At 41.0% G+C, this 27110-nt stretch overlaps 1 protein-coding gene across 13 annotated transcripts in view; it reads right to left on the bottom strand.

The window, feature by feature from the left end:
* dlgap1a (discs, large (Drosophila) homolog-associated protein 1a) overlaps window positions 1-27110 on the bottom strand; it is a 766490-nt gene that overhangs the window by 284202 nt on the left and 455178 nt on the right. For 10 of the 13 annotated variants that reach the window (XM_072570364.1, XM_072570353.1, XM_072570357.1 and 7 more), the window contains one exon: window positions 15370-15455. The exons of the other annotated variants lie outside the window; for them this stretch is intronic. The gene's annotated coding sequence lies outside the window, so the exon portion shown is untranslated. The remainder of the gene's footprint in view (window positions 1-15369; window positions 15456-27110) is intronic. 13 annotated transcript variants of the gene reach the window in all.

The raw sequence follows: 27110 nt of genomic DNA, 5'->3' as shown, positions 1-27110 counted from the left end.
TGCTTTGAAAATGTTAAGTGACATACCATCCTCAGCTGTTTATGGGAAACAATTCCAGATTTCTACTACCTTTTGTATGAAAAAATGGTTCCTAATTTATCTCCCAAAATAGTTCCTAATTTAAGACAACGCTCTCTTGATCTGAATTCTTCCACCAGAGGGAATAGTTTCTTTATATCTGAGCTGTTAGAGTCATTTTAAATATCTCACTCACCTCATAACTTTCTAAGCACAAGGAAACACAAATCAAATTTAAGAAAGTGGTCACCACAATTTAAATTTTTTGACTCTGGTAATAATTTGGTAAATCTGTGCCATAACTACTCTGATATGGTGCAGTTTTCTACATGTTAGCTCAAGTGACATATATCACAGATTTGGCTTCTTATTGAGACAGATATCTGGAAGTTTATTAGCAACTGTATACACTAATATGATTCCTCAGACTTACATATACAGTCTGGGTTATAGATCTGCTTTGATTATTATTATTATTACACAGCTGAATGGCTGACAGACTGGCTAATGCACTCCATACCCAAACTATTCACTGTGTGAAAATGTATTTTCTTCCATTCCATTTGCTCCTTTTGTAAATCACTTTAAATTTTTACCTTCTGATCCTTTTACATACAGGAACTGCATTTCTCTATTTACTCTATCAAGCTTGGTCATGATTTTGAAACTCTCAAGCAGATTTCCTCTTCATCTTCTTCTCTCCAAGGAGAACAGTCCTAACCTCTTTAATATATCCTCATAACTGAAATTTCTCACCTCAGGAACCATTCTTGTAAATCACTTCTACACTCTCTCTGATGTGTTCACATTGTTCCTTTTATATGGGGTCTATAATGTTCCAGCTGAGATCTAACAAACATCGTCTACAAGTTCAACATCACCTTCTTGCTCTTCAACTCCACACTCCTCCTAATAAAGACGAAGCTACTGCATGATTTTTTTAGCTGCTCTTTCAACCTTGGCACCCTCAGTGATCTGTGCACATATGTACTCAGGTTTCTCTATTCCTGAACACCTTTAGAATTGCACTCTCCATTTCATATTGTCTTTCAATGTTCTTCCTCCCAAAATGCACCACCTCACACTTCTCTGCATTGAACCTCATCTGCCACACCTGACCAACTCCACTTCACCAACTTGTCTATGTCCATTTGAAGATCTTCACTGCCCTCACAGTTTATAATCCTTCTAAATTTAGTGTCATTTTCAAATTTTAAAAATGTACCCTCCATACCAAGATCTAGACCATTAATATATCTTGAACAGCAGGGGTCTCAAGAGGGAAGCAGGCTGATAACCTGGGGTCAAATGGTTGAATGCCCCATGGCAGACCATAACATTTGAATTTAATAATAATTTTAGAATAAGAAGCTGGCTTAATGTTGACCATCAGTGATTACAGTAGAAAACCATCTGGTACACTGATATCTTTTACGGAAGAAAATTCTGCTGTCCTGACCTAGTTTGGTCTACATGTGATTCTAGACCCACAATAATGGTGGTCAACTCATAGTTACCCTTTGGGCAATTAGGGATGGGTAATAAATGCTGGCACAGGCCAGTGATCTCACAATCACATACAAGAAAAATAAATATAGATACTTGGGGAACTTCACTACAAACCTTCCTGCTTGTTCTTGTAGTCTATGACCCTATCAGTAAAGACAAAGATAGTGCATGCTTTATTAACAGCTCTTTCAACCTTGTCGCCTTCAATGATCTGTGTAAATAAACACTCAGGTTCCTCAATTGCTGTACACTCTTTAGAATTGTACCCCCTATTTTAAATTGAATTTCAATGTTCTTCCTACCAAAATGTACCATCTCACATGTATCCTCACAAGTATCCATGAACCATTACTTTCCACTTCCTATCAATGAGCCAATTTTGTGTCCATGTTGTGACTGTCCCTTTTCTTCTATGGCCTATAACATTCTAAACATGGCTCTGTTTCAAATGTTTTCTGGAAGTACATGTACACCAGTCTGAATTAGCTTTATTGTACTCATTTTAGTACATGTCACAGTGAAACATTTATAAATTGCCACTTACGGCACCATCTTTCCTAGGTACAGATTCTTCAGTACAAGTTCTTAGGAAAAAAAGTTAGAAAAATAAGGATTTAAAAAGTCCAGCATTACAGATTGCTGGAATACATTAGGTTAGATTACATTAGATTAGATTAGATTCCCTACAGTGTGGAAACAGGCCATTTAGCCTAACAAGTTCACACTGAAGAATAACCCACCCAGACCCAATTCCCTTTGATTAATGCACCTAACACTATGGGCAATTCAGCATGATCAATTCACCTAATCTGCACATCTTTGGACTATGGGAGGAAACCGGAGCGCCCAGAGGAAATCCATGCAGACATGGGGAGAATGTGCAAATCCCACACAGACAGTGGCCTGAGTCTGGAATCGAACCTGGGTCACTGGAGCTGTGAGGCAGCAGTGCTAACCACTGTGCCACCAAAAGCAGAGAGATTGAAAGTTCAGAACAACAGCCCATCCGACCCAGTCCATGCTGGTACCTAGCTTCCAGTCCATGCCAAGGTTTGACTCCAGACCATGCTGGTTTTGCCTCAAAGCTCTCGAGACCAGGTTATTGCTCTGAATATACCTCAAGGCCAGAAGTGTATGCTGCGGCCATTTTGGGTCACAAGACCACCATGGGCTGCTGAATGACCACCATGCCGGGCCCAGAGGCAGCCACGTACTGCTGAAAGATCATGACACCCAGCCAAGAAATCACCATGCTGGGCCACTGAGAGACCACCAGGACAGGAGAACACCATGCCAGGCTGAGGGACTGCCACACCAGGCTAGAAGACCTCCACACCAGGCTGAGCAGCTGTCACACCAGGCTCAGACGGTGTCATGCTAGGTGCACGCTGAAGGCAGGAATCCAAGGCTGAGAAGAAAGAAGAGAGAAGAAAAAAACACTAAAGAGAAAAAAAGTAAAATTAACGGACAGAGTGGACATTGTCATCTTGGATTGACTCCAACCACTTCAGCTACATTATCCTCACTGAATGTATCTCTATTTCAAACGCATAATTTATTTATAACATCCAAAAAGTATATAAAGATGTTCTAAATTAGTTCTTTATGGTCTTTGCAGAGAGGGAAAAATACAAAAACATTGGAAGTTTGACATTTCTCAATGCTTCTCTGCAGTTGTAAACATTGAGGACATTTCCACTTACACAGAAAACTGTTTTATGTTCATTTGGAGGCTCTGACAACTAGTCTGTGTCTTTTGCTACTGTGCCTTGGTGCAGCTGCCCCAGGCTTTAATGTATCTCTCAGCACATGGTCCTGGACCTTTCTATAAGCCAGTCTGCAGTATTTAGTTGAGGTCAACTTTTCCCTCCCTGGAGTCAACCCAGGAGGAAATGGTAGGTGCATTGCAGATTAAGTCCTAAAACCTCTTGCACTTAGAGTAGACAATAAGCATAACTGAGAGATTCAGGGTGCAAGCCCAAGATGTGTATCATTTGGTACAATTTCCAATCTTTTCTTTTATATTCTTGAAATATAGCTTTTGGTTATAATCTAGTAGCTGAAAAATAATATATTAGATCCCTGCTTTTGATCAGTTGCAAAGTCTCACATTTTAATTTTTTTTCCCAATCAATCTAATTTACATTATGCCTGTTAGGTACAGACATTCTTGTATGCATTACATTTTATTTTAATCCTTCTGTGTGTTTCTGCCTCTGGCTTACTATTAGTTCACTGTGTCTTTTTATGTTTCTTATTCAAACAACAATCTCCAATATCAATTTTTATTTCATTTCTGTTCAATCCATCTTTCCTGCCTGGTGCTCCAAAGTTGTCCTTTTTAGTTTTAGAAACTGTCTTGGCACAACCAGCTCTGGGGGAGTCATTCTATGTAAGGGACCAACCATATTCTTCCTTCCTCATTCAGTAGACTCCAACAGCCAATTGTTTCCTCTTTTGCTGTCTTCCCATCAGCTTCAAACAGATGGACGGTAGGCAATATGGATCATGTGGCAACAGGTCAGTAGTAAATCAACTTCTTGTTTTTCTTTCATTCTTTCTTGCTTTCACTTTTGTTCCTCTTCTGTTTGCCTCTACAGCCGTTTCTCATTTCTCCCTCTGGGTAAACGCACATTTTGGCTCTAACACTGCTGAAGAATTGGGGAATGGTATTTTCAAGAACACTTACCTCCATTGGCAATAGCGCAATTCCAACAGGCATTGGCTCGCACACTTCATTCTACGCACACACCGATGTGCCATTCTGCACATGTGCTAGTGTCTGTGCTGTTCCACATGTGCACAATTTCGGTGCTGATCCTCGGGCCGTTCTGCACAAGCATAATGTCAGCTGCCGCCAGAGCAGCTTTCTGTGAGAGGTATTGGACAGAGAGAAGCTTGCTTACATTTTTTAAAAACGTACTGCATTAAATTTGCTTTTGTTTCATTAATAAATACGATTTCAACCTTCATTCAGGCTGTGTTATATGTTGCCTTGGACTTTTGAGTGATTTTTGAGTGATTGTGAGTGATATGTTTTGCTGAGTTGCCCCTAATCCCACTTTTCCCATAAACCCCATTATTTCTATCATGCAAGGTTTGGCTGGAACTCAACTCCGGCGTTATAGGAGAACTACCCGTATTTTTATTTCTTTCTCTCCCTATTGTTTTTTCTTCACAAGCAACTGCTTTTGTGTCTGACACTGACACTAGAACACAATTTTAGATTATTTCACTGTCATTTCATTTCAAAGGAACGTTCTCCTTCCATTTACAGATACATGCCAAACTAAAAAGCTAGCAACAGTGGATCGACACTTTCAAAACAATAACACAATTTTTTTAGAAAAAAATACAACTTGGAAACAGCTCTGAACCAAGCCACTTAACTTGTGAAAACATGTCGCTACTATTGAAATAGCAACGTGACATACATTTTTCATAACTTAAGCTACTGTTATAGCCATCATTCTATCATTATTCAAGCAGGAATATGTGAAAGTAGCATTGACAATGACAGCTAACTTTGATCTTTCTGAAGGGATTTTGAAAACTCAAAGCACAAGATTTATTTTTGAAGGAAGTCTGGTTTGATTTTGATGCCATGTTTGTCATATTTTCCACAGTTTGGTGTTCACTCCATGTTAAACATTCTCGCTATATTTACCACAGCATTTCAGATGGACTGCTGCAGTTTAAGGTGGAAGTTCACTACATTCTCAAGGGCAATTAGGAATACATAAAAATGCAGATGTAGTTAGTGATAACATATTCCTGTGAACAAATAAGTGAAAAAAAAACAGTAGTGGTCGATGAGAGATTTTTATGAATAATAAATTTAGCGATTGCAGAATTATAAATTATTAAATGGTAAACCAGTTGAGTGCAGACAACAAAATGCTCACTAAATGAGATAAAAGAATCATTATAAGTGCCCTGTGTATTCACACTGACTGAATAAATATCAATAAAATGATAATCAGTGGCTCTGGTTCATGGTGGCTGATGTTGTATGAATACCTTTTTTTTTGTATAATTTCCATTTGTAAATGAAACAAGAACAAAAAAAATTTCCACATAGCAACTAGTTAGGGCACGAATGGACTGCCTGGAAATGTACTGGAGGCAGGTTCAAGTGAGGCTTTCGAGAGGACATTAGATGATTATTTGGATAAAAACAGAATGCAAAGATATGGGGACAAGGCAGGAGATTGGCATTGGGTAATGATGCTTATCTTGAAGAGCCAGATGGGCCAAATGGCCTCTTTCATTGTGTAACAATTCTGTGAATTTTGTCATTTTTACTTGACATTTCTGAGAATATTTTATGGCAGAATCTTATTGGGACCTAAATGTTGTTGGTTTATAATGAAATTTGAGGCAGAATTGCATAAGATGTCCCCAAAGACCTATCTCAAAATTGAGAGCAACTTGCTGCACCTTTTTAGTATCAGCCAGGAGTCAAGGTGAGCTTCTGACTAGGGAGCAGTGAGTTGCATATTAAAGAGGGACATTGTTTGATTAATGTCTTCATGACTCCAGAGCTGGCCTCATTAATATGAAGCTCCCTACCTTACCATGCATGTTGAACAAACTATCAGGAACTCTCAAGATACAAGTTAAAGCAGGTACCCAGCAACTTCAGCTCATCATTGGCTGTTGTTAACCTCCACGTCGCTCTTTGGTTCTGAGGTAAGATTCAAAGGCACCAGCCTCACCCACTACTTGTCCACTGATATTGACATCTGAGATTTTCAAACTCCTCAGGATCCTCATTGCTCCTCTCTACATGCAAGGTGCTTAGGAAGCACAGAATTGCATTGCAGGGTGCACCGGCAACTTGCATTAAATGCTGCTGCAAGGACACACTGTGCTCAGGGACAGGCTCAAGGATGGGACCAGGGTTACGTCTCACAGCTGCTCACTTGCTCTCTTGGTGCTCACTGATTTCGTGCCTAGCTGGATGCTTACACAATCCATGCCTTGCCTTGCTGTGCCTATTAGCACAGTAACACAGCCAGGCAACTTGCCTTCCTGCTCAGCAGTCCTCAGTCAAGGAAGCAGATGGTATGGCATTGTGCTATGTCTGCACCATTGCCAGCAGAGTGTGCAGTAAACACACCACATGTGCAGCAAGCAGGCAGCCATGTTTCAAAGTCTTAAGGGATTAATCCGCACCCAAGTCTTTGGAGGTGCCCGTCAGTCAGGAGATCCTGGCCCAGCAACTCAAGCGCAGCCTCCCAATGCCAGTCCATGGGAATTGGTCATGGTCAGATGTCCATTTGCAGTGTTCTCGGTTGAGCATTTGATGATCCAGGAAGTAGATCATGTTCAGTGCTGTGGCTCCAGCAGAGCTATCCATACAGTAGGATTAATGCAGTTGGGGAGATGTACATGCATCAGTCAGGGATCTGGGCCTTTCTCATTCAGGGCTGTCTGCTTTGGCCAGGTAAGTGGGTGGGCCATGGCTAGTCTGTTGAGTCCATGCAGTGAAATTAAGGTGGAAAGTAGTTGCTGTGTGACAAGGGGTGTCGGGACCAAGGGAAGGAGACTCAGGAACCTGTGTTTCTGAATCTTCCTGCCAGGACTGCAGCATTGACATTATTATGGGGGACCAAAATGACCCAGTGTGATCTTGGGTCAGATGGCATTGATCACTGTCCTGATGCATTTGTAGTTGCACAATTGAGAGATCTCACACAGGTCACCTGAGGCTCTCTGGAAAGAGCCAATAGCAAAGAGCAGAAAAATCGCCTTCTACTGGGAGAGGATGGCATCCCACTCCTCCAGCCCGCAGGCCCCGCTCTAATCTCTGGCACAGTTCAGTCACAATGTTCCAGGACATGCAGAGTCTGCATTGGCACTGCACCTTTCTCTTCCACAGGAAATGGAGTCAGGACCAGAAAACGAGAGGCTTTATGCATATCCCACATAAACTGAAGGGCACTGCAGCTGTGACCTCTCCCTGAGCTGCTCTAGGCGTGCCATCAGTCCTAGTAACTCCTTCATTGATGTTCATCCTTGTAGGTAGGCAGCCACAGTGAGCGGCATCCCAGCAGCAGCAGCAGCAGCAGAGACCGTCACTCTTGGTGGAAAGGACCGAAATTAGGTACAGAGGAAGCACATGTGTTTCTGGGATTACAGAACCATAATCGGTAGCTAACCCTGCAGATGAGGGCTGATCACAATTCATCTCACGGTGAGACATGCTGGATGTGAATAATAGGGGACAGATCAGTGGTTAGCACTGCTGCCTCACAACGCCAGAGAGCCGGGTTCAATCCCCGCCTCAGGTGACTGACTGTGTGGAGTTTGCACATTCTCCCTGTGTCTGCGTGGGTTTCCTCCGAGTGCTCCGGTTTCCTCCCACAGTCCAAAAATGTGCAGGTTAGGTGAATTGGCCATGCTAAATTGCCCATAGTGTTAGGTGAAGGGGTAAATGTAGGAAAATGGGGTCTGGGTGGGTTGCGCTTCAGTAGGTCGGTGTGGACTTGTTGGGCTGAAGGGCCTGTTTCCACACTGTATCTAATCTAATATAATCTAATCAGCATTGGCCATGCACGTTCAGCGTCAGCCTATGCAGTCAGTTGCTGAAGGTGCCGTGCTGGCTGAGTGACCACCAGGTGTCAGTGTAAAGGGACTGACTGCAGCACGCCGTCACCCTCCAAACCCTACACCCACATCAAACACTGACTCTCACACTGCATTTCACACAGGCAAGAGTTAGACTTACTCAACAGATAAAAGACTCAAAATTGTGTGGCTCAAACAGGACCCTTGGAAGTCAAAATAATAAAAAGACCATAAGACATAGGAGTGGAAGTAAGGCCATACGGCCGTTCAATCATGGCTGATGGGCATTTCAACTCCACTTACCCGCACTCTCCTCATAGCCCTTAATTCCTTGCAAGATCAAGAATTTACCAATCTCTGCCCTGAAGACGTTCAATGTCCCGGCCTTCACTGTGTTCTGTGACAATGAGTTCCCACAGGCATTGGCATGTCGTACTGTCACTGCTGCTCACGCCAACATTACTGAGATGCCCAGCTAAATTTACAAGCACCAATGGCATGTAGCCAATGTTTGGGTACAGAGGTGAGGGAAAGAATAGGAATGGTTGACCACAAAGAGCTATGGTGTCATATACATGGTGCCATATATATACCTTGCCCATGTTGCTGATAACCCTTAAGTCGAGTCGAAGATGATCAGACCAGTCATGATCTTGCTGAATGGTGGAGTAGACTGACTGAACTGAATGGTCTATTTTTGCTCCCATGTTTTATGGCAGTACAGCCTTCCACAAGCTGCAGCGGGTCTCAACACAGACACTGATCTATGGTACATCATGTATGGAGACAGGCATCATGCAGTCTCGGTAATATCTGGGAATACACAGAGACTACACAAAACCCAATCAAACTTATAAGATGCGAAACTTTCAGTACAGATTGCTGCCACCAAACTGCCTTCTAAAGGTTTCTTTCTTTCTTTCCCCTTAGTGTTGTCACAGGTTCCACGAGGGCTGGAGGGAGTCTGCCCAACAGTGCAATATGTTAGCCCTGTAGGTTTGGCTGTGAGATCCTGAATGACTCAAACACACTGAAGGTCTTCATGTCAGAGGCAAGTGGACTTCTTTTGGCTTGAACTTCCCAGTCGCATAGACGGTCAAGAAGGATAGAGGTGGAAGGCCTGGCCACCTCTGGAGTGTCCTTCACGGAGACTCGAGGGCTCTATGCCTGCTTCCTCCTCAGGTTGGGTGCCACCTGGCACCACCTTTTGTCCTTGTGATGGATGCCCGGTATGCACAGGGAGAAAATGAGGACTGCAGATGCTGGAGGTCACAGTCAAGAGCATGGTGCTTGAAAAGCACAAGTCAGGCAGCATCTGAGGAGCAGGAGAGTCAATGTTTCAGGCATAAGCCTTTCATCAGGATAATCATTCCTGATGAAGGGCTTATGCCCAAAGCGTTGACTCTCCTGCTCCTCAGATGCTGCCTGACGTACTGTGCTTCCCCAGCACCACACTCTCGACTCTGACCTCCAGCATCTGTAGTCCTCACTTTCACATGGTGTGCGCATTCAGTTCCTAGTCCCCTTGGTGCCATGCCTTTGATCTTGAGGGGCAATGGAGTGTAGATGCGTATGTCTTTCCAGCATACCCTAAAGGCGCTGGACCTGGCTGTCCATGGCAGCTGCTAACCTGCCCATGGTTGGCAAGCAATCACGTACTTGAGATGGATAGGTTACTAGAGAGTAGCTACCCTCCTGTGGCTTTAAGTCTTTGAGGGCCATTGCTTCCCCATATCACTGTCTGCTGCTCCTGTCACTCCCAGTGTGTGTGGATGAAGTCCTCGATTGCTGGCACCACAGGGACCTCCTCCTGCCTAGGGCTGAGTGGGTGCCTGGTCTCTGGCAATCCTCCAAGTGCCAGCAGAACTGGGGCATTTCTTCTTCAGCCAGCTGTAAAGCTATCACTATGATATGCTCACCAGATTGTGCTCCCAAACTATCTATGTCTGATATTCCCACAGTTCTCGAGTCCTCAGAAGTTGGTTTACGATGGAGCAGGCCATTTCTCTAGTGGATCCGTGGGCATCCCACTGGTAACTGCAAGATGAAAGAAGGTGTCACAAGCCAATGGTTCGAAGTGATGTGCAATGAATGACACCGACAATGAGATTAACCATGGGTTGCAGTGGTATGAAGAGTAGCACTTACTCTATCGATAGGAAAATGGATGTTTCAGCTTTCCCAAAGGACAGTCCCAGTATTTTGCAAGGGACAGGATTTTTCCTTTTAGGGGTAGGTGCCTGATGTTGGACAGCCCTTCCACACAGCACAGGGCTCTACTACTGGATGCCTTCTCCTGGAATGAGAGAAAGGGAGGGATTAAGAAAGATGAAAGTCGGTGGCATTATGTTGAAGTCAAAAGTGGTGAGGTGTCCTTGATGACAGAGTGGGCAGTGAATGTAGGGTAAGTGTTGTGGGAGGCTGTACAGAAATGAAATCGAATAAGGTAAGATTCATGCTATAATCAGAATGGCAGAGTATGAGCCTTGGTGGGACATATGTGCAGTACAACAGAGGGAGTGTGGCACTTACCCTGGAGTGGATAGGAGGTGGTCACGGACCTTCTTGTGGGGCTGGTTGCCATCACCATGCAAGATGGAGACCACATTGAGTTGGGTAGTGACCTCAGACCAAGCTGTCACAGTCTGAAGTCATGGCCTCCTTGGTTGGTCCTCTGGGAGGAGAACACCCTTCTTCTGCACCAGCCCCCTCCTCCTGAGCTTCAGGATCATAAGTTGTAGAAGTAGGCCATTTGTTCCATCGAGTCTGTTCTATCATCCAATGAGATCATGGCCTCCAACTTACTTTTCAGTTATCTACAAACTTGGCTATAGTCCATTCACTTTCTTCATCCAAGTTATTAATATATACGGTAAATAATTGCAGCCCCAGCACTTATCTCTGTGGCAGTTGACTAGTTACAAATTGCCACCCTGAAAATCTCCCTTTATTCCAAATCTGTCTTCTTTTACTTAGCCAATTCTCTAACCATGCGAACATACTCCATCCAACACCATGGGCTCTTATCTCATTAAGTAGCCTTATGTGTGATGTTTTACTGAATGACTTTTGGAAATCCAAACATATTACATCTACTGGCTCTCATTTATTTACACTGCTTGTTACCTCCTCAAAGTACTGTAATAAATTTGTCAGGCATGACTGTCCCTTAATGAAGCCATGCTGACTCTGCTTGATTTTGTAATGGATATTTCAAATGCTAAGGTATTAATCCTTGATATGTGTCCCAATGACAGAAGACAGGGGGTTCAGGTCCTTGTTATTGAATTGTGGCACCATCTTTCCCTTCTCTGACATCTTCTGATTGAATGTCTTTGACCAGGCAGGGCAGCTTCAGAATACCGGAGCACAGTGGCTTTTTGCAGATGTCACGACCACCAGAGATGTTGGTCTTTCAGTAGATATCCTTTGAGAGTTGAGGTGTTCCAGGAACAGCATGTGGCAAGTTGGGTTAGAATTGCACATAAGGGGCAGCATAAGGCCAAAGTAAATAGTTAATGAGGTGAGAATTGATAAAATACGGTGAGAAAGCTAAGCCTCATCCGGAAATCTCAGTGCAACTTGCACTTAGCCAAAACATGTGTAACATTGAGCCCTCTTTATCTGTCGACTTAACCATACAAATGTAACATCATGGTCCTTTCTGTGATATATGATTTGGGGTGGGGGCGGGCGTTCTCAAAAATAATGAGAACTGTTCCTTTATAATGCCAGGATAAATCACATGCTTTTTTTTTGTTTTACAGGGTTCAAAATTCTTTATTGATGTTTTGAAATTACATTCCACTTATTTAGTTTTACTGTGATGAAACAAAACTGGTTGCTTTTATGCAAAATGTGCAATATTACCAAATTTGTATGGCTCTACACAGACTGCTGACTAGCTCCAATAAGTTCATCTGTGCAATACTACTTTAGTCACGTAATAATTTTTAGTGAGAAAAGCCTTAGGTACTTGGTATGCATATGACAAACATCTATACCAATAAAGTGTAAAACTCAACATTGGAAAAACTTGCTGTCTGCTTTTCTTGTAATTGCTTTATCAATAAACACAAAAATTTTAAACCATATGCAGAATATCATAATGAATATGAGAATTGAGAACAATGCATAATAGTGCTTAGAATTCATTTATACTTGACAAATTAAAATGCAATTAGACAAATCTAGATTCACAAATCGCCATATGTCATGAATGACTAACATAATGAATAATATTGATCTATACTATGCCAAATCCTGTTTCCTGCATTGTTATAATTTAGCTATTGCAATTTTTCTTGTTGCAATGTATATACTTTATATCCAAAACTATTGTGTTGTTTGTTAGTTGAACAGTGGATAGGGTCAACTTGGAGACTAAAGGATAGAAATTTATTTCAAGAGGCGGCACCAAACGGTTGATATGAGATCAGCCACCCACTATGCACAGCACCTGGGTGTAATTCCACTGCCTGCAATGGAACAAGATATTGGTTGATTTGTATTAGGCATTCAATCAACTATTGCCTATTATTGCAACATCACCTGAGATTAATTCTTATTCATAAAACCCTTAACCCAGACATTTCACTCTGATGCATTATACAACTTGTTGATATATTGATATCATATTTGTTTGCTTTTACCAGAGGTAGCTCTTAACGTCTAGGTTACAAACATCTTCTGAAAAAAAATGACACAAATTTGTGAAACATTTATATGACAATAACATGGCACAAATTTTGTGCAATACTGTAAAATAGTGATAAAGAATTGACAGCCCATTTGCCATCCTTTCAAATTGTTACCTGCATTGTGGAAATATCTACTGCAATGCAATTTCCAAGTTTTTAAGCTTTAAATGTTTTCCCTGTGAATTACAGCCTTAAGAAAAATGCTTTGCAACAAGCAGGACATATTTAGCATTTTTTGCATCTTCACTCAATGCAAGAAATCAGTAAATTTCTAACATTATTCTCAAAACGTTCTTATTGCGGAACATGTGTAATTAATAATACAAAATGTCATACTGTAACTGATATAACAACAAGAGCTGTAATATGTAATTATATACCGATACTTCAAGGAATTACATTTTTCATAATACCCCATTGCCATTAAATCTCATTATGTGCCAATGCTGCTGCTGAGGAAAGGCAGTAATCACTCCTGGCCCTTCATGTGGGTCTCAGTGATGCTGTCCTTTCTTAGCAACGTCTGAACAGTAAATTCTTGATTCACTTAATTATCATTATGTTCTCTGAGGGTTTTAAAATATATATCAGACAAGTTTACATTATTAAAATTTCATCAAGCTCTTTTGATTTGGAACTCTTCATTATACCCCACTTCACCACGATCCCTCCAGCTCTACTGAAGATGGGAACAACATGATGTGGCAGCTCAACCACATTACAAACCAAGCTGTTTCCCTAGAGAGAGCATAGGAGCTTTTAAAAACATGATTGACTCTGGGTTTTGTGCTGATTTAGAAGTAAATATGTGAACAAGACAAACCATAAGAGAAATGTTGACCTTATCTTAAACCACATTAAACAGAGGAAGAATTTCCTTTTGACTGTTTCAAATCACAAATCCTGCTGCAGATTTGTTCATTTTATGCTGCTCTTCTTTATATCAGTGAGACCACAGTCTAAGTTGAATACATTGCCTGCATTGTCCATCTTCTTTATCCTGTTAAACAGCAGCATCTTTTTTTTGGTCTTTTCTTGGCTGAATTTGTTTTTGTTTCCTACAGAAGCTTGGAATCTTGCTTATCGTTCTTCCTGAAATTCTCCAAACATTTTATAGGTTGTCCACTCAGGATATGTTCACTGTTCTTATGCTTGCAGTGAACAGTATGGGTCACAAAATTGAATTTATAATGTTGCATATTGAACATTGATTCATGTTCCTTTCAGTTGCAGTGAGCTCCTTTCAGGCAGCTTAGAAACAGTGAGTTGACATATTGCATCCTACAGACAATATCCTTTCACTACATTTCTCAATTTGAAAAAAATATCTGACTAAGTTTACATTTGGCATTTGTATTCCAGCTGCCAAAACTCAACAGAAGTTCAACACAATAAGATAAATTTATTTTGGCTGTGCTAGCAACATGGCATAAAGGATAGGCCACACATTAGAAGATGGTAAATGGATAGCTATGCATCATGCTGTCACTATTAGCATTATCTCAAGATGTACTCAATTTTACTTGATAGGTTTCTTTTTATGAAAACAATAATTAGCACCCATCAGAAAGAAATCTGAGTACTTAACTTATTACATGAGGACTATTAATTTCACTCAAGGTATTCAAATATATTTACAAAGAATAGTTTAAAAAAAAGCTGATTTTATATTCAATCAATTGGACATCACGCCAGTAGGGGTAACTCAAATCTGAGAGACAAATCAGGTAATTGGTGAACAGGACTCTACCAGGCCTACCCAATGATGCCAGCAGATGGGCCGTATCATAATGATATGTGGAGCTTATTTAGAGACTTTCAGTACTCAAAAAGCAGCTCACTGATCAGACAGTTGGGAATGGGAAATCCAGCAGTATTGTTAGTAAATGAAAAGCTGGTCTGGAGACCAACAGAAGTCATCACAGTGGAGATTGAGGGGTAAAGCGAACTGGCAATGAGTCAGGACCTCTTTACAAGGATTACGTGCATTCATGTTGATTACATACCATAAAAATCTGCACCACTGCCTTCTTTACACATTGAGTATTATTGTCCCTTTAAGAATCATTTATTCACCTGATCACTGTTCATTTCAAAAATCTAGTTGAGAGGTCCCCATTGCAGCTAGGGGAGGTGAGGGGGTTGGATGGCGAGGAGGTGCAGTGGGTGATAGATGTAAAAGGAAAAGTGAGTACTGTCCCATTTTCCAGCAGCAAAAATCACCAATTATTTTCACATCAAATGGTTTCTTTTAGCAGCTGTACCCAGGTGTATGATCTCCATGATCTGACATGTATTATGTAGTAATTTAATAAATGTTGAAAAGCTATGAAGTGCATTTGTTGTATGTTATTCAGCTGCTCAGGTGTTACTAACTTGATGCTATGATTAAATTAATGTCCAGTACTGTGCTCTAGTGTTAAATAATCAATTCTAAGAAAGCTTTTTTTTTAAGTTGGCATTTGATTTTCATAAGAGATTGAAATTTTAACAATAGAACAGTAGTTTCAATTTTCAAACACATTTCACATTTTTTGATGGTCTCCTCTAAAAATGAAAAGTTAATTACCTTTGCCCAGGTTCCCCAGCTCCTTTTTCTTTTCTGCTTCTTTGTGGTTGTTTACTTCCCATGTGCTCCTCTGATGAAAGTTTCAGCTAAAAGAAAAGTTAAAATGGAGGGCAATGAGTTGATCAGGAGAACTGCAGTGAAATGCATCACTTGCAAATAGGGAAGTCTGGCTGTAATGTTACAAGACACCAATCAGACTGTGAACAGTTTTGGACTCATTGTTTACAGAAAGATATGCTGGCACTGGAGGCAGTCCACAGAAGGTTTATTTGGTTAATTCTTCATATGGAAGGATTTTTTTATGAGAAGAGGTGGAGTAAATTAGACTAGCGTTCACTGGAGTTGAGAAGAATGATAAGCTATCTATGTGAAGTAGAATACAATTCTTCGGGAATTTGACATGGTAGAATTGGAGAAACAAAATCATGAATTCATCCATCTTAAATGGATGACCTATTATTCTAATTATGCCCATTATCCTAGAGTATCACATACTGGGAAGTAAACTCTCAGTATCTCAACAAAAAAGCAAAGAAAAGCAGATGGTGGAAATCACAAGCAAAATTATAAATTGCTGTAAAAACTCAACAGGTCAGGCAGAATCTGTGGAGAGAAAGCAGACATCATATTTTGAGTCCAGTGACCATTCTTCAGGACTCTTTCCACAAAATAAGGGGTCACCCATTTAAGACAGAGATGAGGAGGATTTTCTTTTTCCTCTGGGAGCTTTGTAAATGTGTTGAATTCTTCACTGCAGAGGGTTGGAGAAGCTATGTTTTTGAGTATATTCAGGCCAGGTGTTCGCCTTCTGCTTCCATGTCTTATTGTCAAAAGTATAGCATATTGCATGATTTGAGCATTTGTTTTATTTCCCTTTTTCCTGTTCTCTCTGTTGGGCAGATGGGGGTGGGAGGTGAAAATGAAGTTGTTCAAAAATGGTTGCCTGCTGTGAACTCATACATTAACTCTTTTCTCAGTCTAATATCCCTTGGAAAGTAGCCAGAAACATTAAATGAAGTATAATCAAATATGTACCATTCTGTTCCCTCTGTTTGGTCTCAGGTTATCAGGAAATGAAAAATGTGCTGATATCTTGCAATGTAAAATGAGTCTTAAATACATATTGCACAATACTTAATGTTATAACTTACTTTTGCAGGATTTCTATTATAGATGTTGTAGATGTTATTAATTTTCTTTGACAATGATACTGAAACCTAGCATCTTGTAATCAATTTATGATTTGGAGGAAAATAGTGAATATGAATTTTCTCGATTTGGAGATGCCAGTGTTGGACTGGGGTGTACAAAGTTAAAAATCACACAACACCAGGTTAGAGTCCAACAGGTTTAATTGGAAGCACACTAGCTTTCAGAGCGACGCTCCTTCATCAGGTGATGATCAGGTGTCGCTCCTTCATCTGATGAAGGATCGGTGCTCCGAAAGCTAGTGTGCTTCCAATTAAACCTGTTGGACTCTAACCTGGTGTTGTGTGATTTTTAACTATGAATTCTCTCAGATGAGCGATTAAAAGTATTCAGAGGACAAATTAACAATGATCAAGTCATGCTCATTCCATGGGATAGTTCATTGGGCACTGACAGAAAGATCAGAAATAACATTGTATCCTACCCTTGAAAAGATGACATAGTATGTAGACAGGCCAACAAGGGGCAACGCCACATTAGATACGGTACTGGGTAATGAACCCGGCCAGGTGTTAGATTTGGACATAGGTGAGCACTTTGGTGATAGTGACCACAATTCAGTTATGTTTACTTTAGCAATGGAAAGGGATTGATATATACCAGAGGGCAAAAGCTGCAGCTAGGGGAAAGGCAATTATGATGCAATTAGGCAAGATTTGGGATGCATAGGATGGGGAAGGAAACTGCAGGGGATGGGCACAACAGAAATGTGGAGCTTATTCAAGGAACAGCTACTGTGTGTTCTTCATAAGTATGCACCTGTCAAACTGGTAGGAAGTCGTTGAGTGCAGGATCTGTGGTTTACTGAGAAAGTTGAATCTCTTGTCAAGAGGAAATAGAAGGCTTATGTTAGATTGAGATGTAAAGACTCAATTTTAGTGATTGAGAGTTACAGGTAGCCAGGAAAGAGCTAAGATGAGTTAAGACGAGCCAGGAGGGGACATGAGAAGTTGTTGGTGGTTAGGATCAGGGAAAACCCTAAGGCTTTTTATAGGTATGAAAGGGATAAAAGAATGACTCGAGTAAGATTAGGGCCAAGGACAATAGTGGAAGTTATGCGTGGAATCAGAGGAGATAGGGGAAGCGCTAAATGAATATTTTTCATCAGTATTCACAATGAAAAAAGACAATGTTGTCGAGGAGAATACTGAGAAACAGACTACGAGACTAGATGGGATTGAGGTTCACAAGGAGGTGGTGTTAGAAATTCTGGGAAATGTGAAAATAGATAAATTTCCTGGGCTGGATGGGATTCATCCTAGGATTCTCTGGGAAGCCATGGAGGAGATTGTCGAGCCTTTGGCTTTGATCTTTATGTCGTCATTGTCTACAGGAATAGTACCAGAAGACTGGAGGATAGCAAATGTCGCCCCCTTGCTCAAGAAGGGGAGTAGAGGCAACCCTGGTAATTATAGACCAGTGAGCCTTACTCTAGTTGTGGGTACTGTGTTGGAAAAGGTTATAACAGATGGGATTTATAATCATCTCGATAAGAATAAGTTGATTAGGGATAGTCAGCACAGTTTTGAGAAGGGTAGGTCATGACTCACAAACTTTATTGAGTTCTTTGAGAAGATGACCAAATAGGTGGATGAGGGTAAAGCCATTGATGAGGTGTATATGGATTTCAGTAAAGCGTTTGATTTGGCTCCCCATGGTAGGCTACTGCACAAAATACAGAGGCATGGGATTGAGGGCGATTTAGTGATTTGGATCAGAAATTGGCTAGCTGAAAGAAGACAGAGGGTGGTGATTGATGGAAAATGTTCATCCTGGACTTCAGTTACTAGCAGTGCGCCACAAGGATCTATTTTAGGTCCTCTGCTGTTTGTCATTTTTATAAACGACCTGGATGAGAGCGTAGAAAGATGGATTCGTAAATTTTCAGATGACACCAAGGTCACTACAGTTGTGGATAGTGCTGAAGGATGTTGTAGGTGACAGTGGGTCACAGATAAGCTGCAGAACTGGGCTGGGACATGGCAAATGGAGTTTAATGCAGAAAGGTTTGAGGTGATTCACTTTGGAAGGTGTAACAGGAATGCAGAGTACTTGGAAATGGTAAGATTCTTGGTAGTGTAGATCTCAGAGTCTACATACGTAGATCCCTCAAAGTTTCCACCCAGGTTGATAGGGTTGTTAAGAAGGCATATGATGTGCTAGCTTTTATTAGTAGAGGGATTGAGTTTCGGAACTATGAGGTCATGCTGCATCTGTACAAAACTCTGGTGTGGCTGCACCCGGAGTATTGCTTGTAGTTCTGGTCATTGCATTATAGGAAGGATGTGGAAGCTTTGGAAAAGGCTCAGAGGAGACTTACTAGGATGTTGCCTGTTATGGAGGGAAAGTCTTACAAGGAAAGTTTGAGGGACTTGAGGCTGTTCTTGCTAGAGAGAGGAGGTTGAGAGGTGACTTAATTGAGACATACAAGATAATCAGAGGGTTAGATCTGGTGGACAGTGAGAGCCTTTTTCCTCAGATGGTGATAACTAGCATGAGGGGACATTGCTTTACATTGAGGGGTGACAGATACAGGACAGATGTCAGAGGTAATTTCTTTACTCAGAGAATAGTAGGGGCATAGAATCCACTGCCTGCAACAGTTGTAGACTCGCCAACTTTATGGGCATTTAAGTGGTCACTGGATAGGCACATGGACAAAAATGGAATAGTGTAGGTTAGATGGGCTTCAGATTGGTTTCACAGGGTGGTGCAACATTAAGGGCCTAAGGGCCTGTACTGCGCTGTAATGTTCTATGTTCTATGACTGATAATCTTTGAATAACTTTATTATGATCTGTTGCAATGATGCGATCTTCTAGACCAGCATTTCTAAAATGTCTCAATTTTTCTACAGCCAAGGATTTCCCCAGCCCCCACCACGTTCGACAGGCATTCAACCATATCTGCCTAATTTTCTGCACTTCCACTCCCTTCCCTCCAAGAAACAGAGTAGGGGTTCCCTTTGTGTTCACCTTCCACTTCACAAGCTTCCATGTGTAATGGATGCAAAATTCTGAGAGTGCTGGCAATATGAAACAAACACAGGATGCTGGAGAAACTAAGCAGATCTGAGAGCATTGGTGAAAAGAGAAGCAAAGTTAATGTCTCAAGTCTGATACGACTCTTCTTCAGAACTGAAAACTGTTGGAAAATTACTTCTTAAAAAAAATGTTAGTTGTGCTTCTCTCTTTAAAGATGCTGTCAGATTTGCTGAATTTCCCTCGGATTCTCTGTACCTAATTGCTCATTTTCCACCATTCATTGTCTTGGCACCTTTCTATGAAAGTCCAGGAGGTGTAACAATTGTCCTGTTACCACTGCTTTTCTCACTGTCCAATGCCTGAAAAAAAGTGCTCATGTGCTGCTGTAGACAGTCCTTGCTGAGACAGTCCTTGCCAACAATAATGCTCTGGCGAAACAAATCAGGTAGGACATAGGCAAACAGAGAGAAATACTGAAGCAGCAAATGGAAGAGAATGAGCTTCCAAAAAAACCAAAATCAAAGCAATTTTGAGGTGCTGGTCAGGTTTTCGAGCAGATTATAAAGAAGCAAATATAAATAAACTGGACTGAAAGAAAGCTTAAATTTTCATAGAATCCCTACAATGTGGAAACAAGCCATTCGGCCCAACAAGTCCACATTGGCCCTCTGAAGGGCATCCCATCCAGATCCATTCCCTTACATTTTCCCGACTAATGCACCTAACCTACACGTTACTGAACACTATAGGCAATTTAGCATGGCCAATTCACCTAACCTGTACTGTGGGAGGAAACCGGAGCACCCAGAGGTAACCCACGCAGACACGGGGAGAATGTACAAACTCCACACAGTTGCCTGAGGCTGGCATTGAACTAGCCTGCCTGGCATTGTGAGGCAACAGTGCTAACCATGGAGCCACTGTGCTGCCCCTGAATTGATGAAAACAGATAAAGCCAGGGTGTAAAACCAAAAGGTTCAAAATGAGCTGAAAGCACTGACATAGAAAAACAAATGTCAAGAAGGTTTGAACCACTCAAAACAGCTTGGGAATAAAAGATTGGTCTGTGGTAATGTAAATCAAAACTTGGCTGTTATGTGTCAGGATATGAAAATTCTGGGATAATAACTGTAGTCCATGAAGGAAACACTTGACAACACAAATGGTCAATGTTACCGATGGCTGTGAAAGTCAACAGTATTTCCAGACAGAATCACCATCACGAGATTTGGATGCCATGGGAAATTACCTGTTGAAACTGATAGGTTCACTTAATGTTCTAAAAGTTAAACTTTCTTTTATAAAAGGAGGGGTTCAATTGTACATGTACCTTGCCCTAAGAGTTGATATTTAAGGGCATTATGAGCTGTGTGCATTCAATATTGCCTGGCAGTTACTCCATTGTGGGTTTGCAAGCAGTACAAACATACATCAGTTAGTGTGCTGTCCGCTTAACACCTTGAAATGAGTTTTACTGCTTTAAGTAAACTAGTCCACAAAGTTAATTAATCCCTAGCCAGTAATTGATTATGACACTATTATCATGAACATGTTACAGAAACTTGGCTGAGAGATAGACAAGACTGGTAGCCCAATGTTCTGGGTTTCAGAAGCTATAGGAAGGATAGGAAAGGAGGCAAGAAAGAGGTGGGAGTTTGGCATTTTTGATTAACAAATACATTACTGCTATATCTAGAGAAGATATTTTATTTTTGAAAAATCATCCAGTAAAAATGTGTGTGTAGAAATTAGAAATAAAAAAGGAAGATCAGCTTGGTGGGATTGTACTATAGGACCCCAAAAGTAAGATAGAAATTGAGAAATAAATATGTTTGGAGATTTCAGATATTCATAAGTATAATAAGGTTGTAATAATGGGAGTTTTAATTTTCCAAACATTGAATGGAGCTGCCACAGTTTTGGATTGTGAAGAATTTGTTAAATGTGTTAAAGAAAATTTTCTTTATCAATGTGTGGATGCTGTTACTGGAGAGGGAGCAAAATTGGACCTTCTTTTAGGCAATAAGGCAGGATTGGTGACTGAAGTAAAAGTGGGAGAACATATTATGTCTAGTGATCATAATTCTAGTAGTATCAAAATGATTATGGAGAATGATAAGCCTTGCATAAAAGTTAAAGCTTTTAATTGGAGTAAGGCAAAATTTAATGGTATGAGACATGAACTTTCAAAAGACTGCTTACAGGTAAAGGGATGACTGACAAGTGGGAGGCATTCAAGAGTGTGATGACAAGAGTTCAGATGCATTAGATTCCTTTTGAATGTGAAGGGTGAAGCTAGTAAGGTTAAGGATCAATGGTGAATAAAGATATTGAGGTTGTAGTCAAGAATAAAAGAGAATCTTACTTTAGATATAGACACCTTGGTTCAATTGAATCTCTTAATCAATACAAAGAGTGTTAGGGGCATTCTTAAGAAAGAAATCAGGAAGGCAAAGAGGGGATATGAGATAGCATTGGCAGATAAGGTTAAGGATAATCCAAAGATATTCTACAAATACATTAAAAGCAAGAGGGTAACTAGAGAGAGGGTACAGCCCCTTAAAGATCAAAAAGGTTGTTCTTTGTGTTGAACCCCAGGAGATGAGAGAGATATTAAATGAGTATTTGCATTACTTTTTTTATTATGGAGAAAGAAATGGAGTCTGGAGAATGCAGAGAAGTAAAGTTTGATGTTTTAAAAATAGTTTACATTACAGAAGAAGTTTGGGAGGTCATAGAAACAAAGGTTCTGGATGTGGGTTTGCTCACTGAGCTGGAAGGTTCATTTCCAGACGTTTCATCACCCTACTAAGTAACATCTTCAGTGGGCGTCCAGGCAAAGCACTGCTGTTGATTCCTGCTTTCCATTTATGTGTTTGGGTTTCTTTGGGTTGGTGATATAATTTCCTGTTCTTTTTCTCAGGGGTGGTAGATGGGGTCTAACTCGATGTGTTTGTTGATAGAGTTTGGGTTGGAATATCATGCTTCTAGGAATTCTTGTGCATGTCTCTGTTTGGCTTGTCCTAGGATGGATGTGTTGTCCCAGTCAAAGTGGTGTCCTTCCTTATCTGTATGTAAGGATACTAGTGAGAGAGGACCATGTCATTTTGTGGCTAGTTGGTGTTCATGTATCCTGGTGGCTAGTTTTCTGCTTGTTCGTTCAATGTAGTGTTTGTTGCAGTCCTTGCATGGTATTTTGTAAATGACATTAGTTTTGCTTATTGTCTGTATAGGCTCTTTCAAGTTCATTAGCTGCTGTTTTAGTGTGTTGGTGGGCTTGTACAGGAGTTGTGAAGTCATGTTGCGGTTGTACAGGACATTAGATTAGATTAGATTAGATTAGATTAGATTAGATTACTTACAGTGTGGAAACAGGCCCTTCGGCCCAACAAGTCCACACCGCCCCGCCGAAGCGCAACCCACCCATACCCCTACATCTACCCCTTACCTAACACTATGGGCAATTGAGCATGGCCAATTCACCTGACCTGCACATCTTTTGGACTGTGGGAGGAAACCGGAGCACCCGGAGGAAACCCACGCAGACACGGGGAGAACGTGCAAACTCCACACAGTTAGTCGCTGATTGATGAGGCCTCTTCTGAAAGTGTGTCAAGTTCTGGTTGCCCAGTTAGAGCAAGGATATTATTAAGCTGGAGAAAGTTCAGAAGAGGTTTACCAGGATGCTGCCAGACAAGAAAGGTTTCAGTTATAAAGAGAAGCTGGATAGGCTGGGACTCTTTTCACTGTATCATAGGAGATTGAGAAATGACCTTATAGAAGTTTATAAAATAATGAAGGGTAAAGACAGTGTTAAGAGTCATTTCTTTCTTAGGATGGGGATTTCAAGACTGGAGGCACATTTTTAAAGTGAGAAGAATTTAAAGACGAGGGGCAAATTATTGACACAGAGTGGTTCGCATGTGAAATGAACTTCCTGAAAAAGTGGTGGATGTACGGTGGCACAATGGTTAGCACTGCTGCCTCGCAACGCCGGAGACCCGGGTTCAATTCCCGCCTTAGGCGACTGACTGTGTGGAGTTTGCACGTTCTCCCCGTGTCTGCGTGGGTTTCCTCCGGGTGCTCCGGTTTCCTCCCACAATCCAAAGATGTGCAGGTCAGGTGAATTGGCCATGCTAAATTGCCCGTAGTGTTAGGTAAGGGGTAGATGTAGATGTAGGGGTATGGGTGGGTTACGCTTAGGCGGGGCGGTGTGGACTTGTTGGGCCGGAGGGCCTGTTTCCACACTGTAAGTAATCTAATCTAATCTATCTAAAAAAAAAAATTACATTTAAAAGAATCTAGATATGTACATGAATAGAAAAGGTTTGGAGGGATATAGGCCAGGAGTATACAGGTGGGACTAATTTTAGTTTGGGAATAAGTTCGGCATGGACTGGTTGGACTGAAAAGTCTGTTTCTGGGCTGTATGACTCTATTTCTATTACAGCAAACACCTTATCTCAATTTTACACAAGAAATATTTATTCTCAATTTGTTGATACATCTGTATGAAAGTATAGAAGCTTTTCACTTCAACTTGAATTCCTATTTAATCCTACATGGTATGTGATCTAATACAACAGTGACAATCACCCCTCTATCAAGCTGAAAATCAGTAAGAGGTCCACTGACAAACAGCTTCTAACAAACCTCAGTCAGCTGAGGCACCCCAATCTCGGATATATTTTCCGGTTGTGGAGGTTCTGTCACATCTTTGTATGATAATTACTGGCTTGTGACTGAGCTGAAGTTGCTTCCTCCTTCTGTGCAGCTTCTGGAAGTGGTCTGTTGTTTTACAAATGTAGGATACTTCTTATTAGTTATCGCTGGGCATTGCTTGTGCCTGTGAGGCTTTTTTGTTGCATTGACACAAACTCTTTTCATCCGCTGTTTGGTCTACTCTTTGTGGTGGTTTGTCCGATAAGTCTGAACAGCATTCTGACCATACGGGCGACACGGTGGCACAGTGGTTAGCACTGCTGCCTCACAGCGCCAGAGACCCGGGTTCAATTCCCGCTTCAGGCAACTCTCTGTGTGGAGTTTGCACTTTCTCCCCATGTCTGCTCCGGTTTCCTTCCACAGTCAAAAATGTGCAGGTTAGGTGAATTGGCCTGGCTAAATTGCCCGTAGTGTTAGGTGAAGGGGTAAATATAAGGGAATGGGTCTGGGTGGGTTGCTCATCGGAGGGTCGGTGTGAACTTGTTGGGCTGAAGGGCCTGTTTCCACATTGTAAGTAATTTAATCTAATACAACGTGGATAGAACTTTTAGAGTCATGGAGATATACAGCAAGGAAACATACCTCTCAGTCTAACTCATCCATGCTGACCAGATATCCTAAATTAATCTAGTGCCATTTGCCTGCATTTGGCCCATATTTCTCTAAACCTTTCCTATATGCACATGCAGATGCCTTTTAAATCTTGTAAATGCAAACATCTCCACTAGAGCAGCTTATTCCATACACGTACCACCTTAAGTTATCCCTTAAGACTCTTTTAAATCTTATACCTCTCACTTTAAGCCTACGCCCACGAGTCTTGGTCTCACCTACCCTGGGAGAAAAGACCTTGGCCCGTCACCCTATCCATACCCTTTATGATTTTATAAACTTCTATCAGGTCACCCCTCAGCCTCTGAAGCTCCAGGGAAAATACCCCCAACCTATTCAACCTTTCCCTATAGCTCAAACTCTCCAACCCTGGCAACATGTTTGTTAATCTTTTCTGAACGCTTTCAAGATTCACAACATCTTTCCTATATCAGGGAGGCTAGAATTGCATGCAGTATTCCAAAGGTTGCCTAATCAACGTCTTGAACAACTGCAACATAACTTCCCAACTTCTATACTCAATGTACTGACCAAAAAAGGCAAGTGCATCAAATGCCTTCTTTACTATCCGGTGTACCTGTGACTGTACTTTCAAGAAAGTATGCACCTGCACTCCAAAATCCCTTTATCAGCAACACTCCCCAGGACCTTCTCATTAAGTGTATAAGTCCTGCCCTGACCAAATGCAGCACCTCACATTTACCTAGGTTAGACTCCATCTGCCACTCCTTGGCCTATTTGTTCAAGGTCCTGTTGTACTCTGAGGTAACCTTCTTCACTGTCTACTACACTGCCAATTTTGGTGGCATCTGCAAACTTAGTAACCATACTTATATTCACATCCAATATGACAAATGCTTTCCTCTCTTAAGGATGATTTTCTCCAGTTAGGATTTCTGCTACAAGTGCAACTTGAATGGCATTGTACAAAATCAAGTTTCCTTTAAGTGCATTATATCTGTCACATCAATATTTCAACAAAATTCTGTATTTTACTAATTTTGATTTCAAAACTAATCTATAGACACCCTTAACGATGTTATGGATTCCCCAGATGCTGAACTTTTCTGTTAAACTTTACTCTTTCTGCCTGTCTCAGATTAAAGAATCATCAAAAGCTGTTAGAAAGACTTCAAAAGTGCCTGTGCTTTTTTTTAGATTTTGGCATATCACAATCTCATCAGCTGTAGATCCTTTTAAATTAAATAGTGATGTCTACTGTTCAGCTGGCGATTCAGTATCTAATTTAAAACAATTCTTTTTTCAAGATGTCCAAACTTTGTTTGGTTCATCCCAGATATTAAATTGTTAAAGTAGTTTAATTTCTCCTGTCATTTCTTCTTGGTGTAATTATTTATTCTTCATGATATGAAACTGTTTTAAATTTGCAACATTTCAATCTTCTTTGTAATCTAGTTATTCAGGCTGTTAATTTTCCAGTATTTCAATGTTGTGTAAATTCCCTTTGTTTTGAAGTCCCTTCGAGCATTTAAACTTTGCTTTACAGCCATGCTATATTATTTTCTTCTAATAAAGTTTTAATTCTGTAGTAATTTTTAATAGTATATCTCTGTGCTGCTTGCTGGATTTATCCTGACTTTTTAAAAAATCAATACGATTGTTTGTCACCTTGTACAGACAAAATGGAGGTTATCCAACGTTTGCCGTCTAGATGCATTTTCTCAGTTCTTCACGGGCAAAATAAAAGTTTTCCACCTTTCATGGGCTAATACACAATGTATGGACCTGTCTGCGATTGTTCAAAAGATTCTCTAGCTATGGGCCTAATAAATCTTCTTGCCACGTCACTCCACTCAAAATATTTACTCAAACCTCTCTCCACAGATGCTGCCAGACCTGCTGAGCTTTTCCAGCAATTCCTGTTACACATTTTATGCATCTGGATCTAGAGCTGGACTCCTCGATTCTCCACCCAAGATTGTGTGCCATCATCTGATTGGGTAGAGATTAATGTAGTCACCAATATTAACCCTTTCAGAATCATCACCTGCGACTACACACACCATCCTGAATAAGAAATCAGACGTCCAGGCCACTGTGATGATATATGTTGGGTTTATGGAAATAGAAAATGTCTCAACTCTGCCCTCTGGACAAGGTTTCAGGCTGAATGCTTCTGTCACATTTATTCTTTCCTGTCTTTCACCCTATAGTGAATCTTCCTTTTGCCCTTGTCCCAGCATAACATGCTCT

Source organism: Chiloscyllium punctatum, chromosome 5 (genome assembly GCF_047496795.1).
Source record: "Chiloscyllium punctatum isolate Juve2018m chromosome 5, sChiPun1.3, whole genome shotgun sequence".
Classification (NCBI taxonomy): domain Eukaryota; kingdom Metazoa; phylum Chordata; class Chondrichthyes; order Orectolobiformes; family Hemiscylliidae; genus Chiloscyllium; species Chiloscyllium punctatum.
Note: the sequence above shows the minus strand (reverse complement) of the source record. Positions and strands in the feature narration are given on the sequence as shown.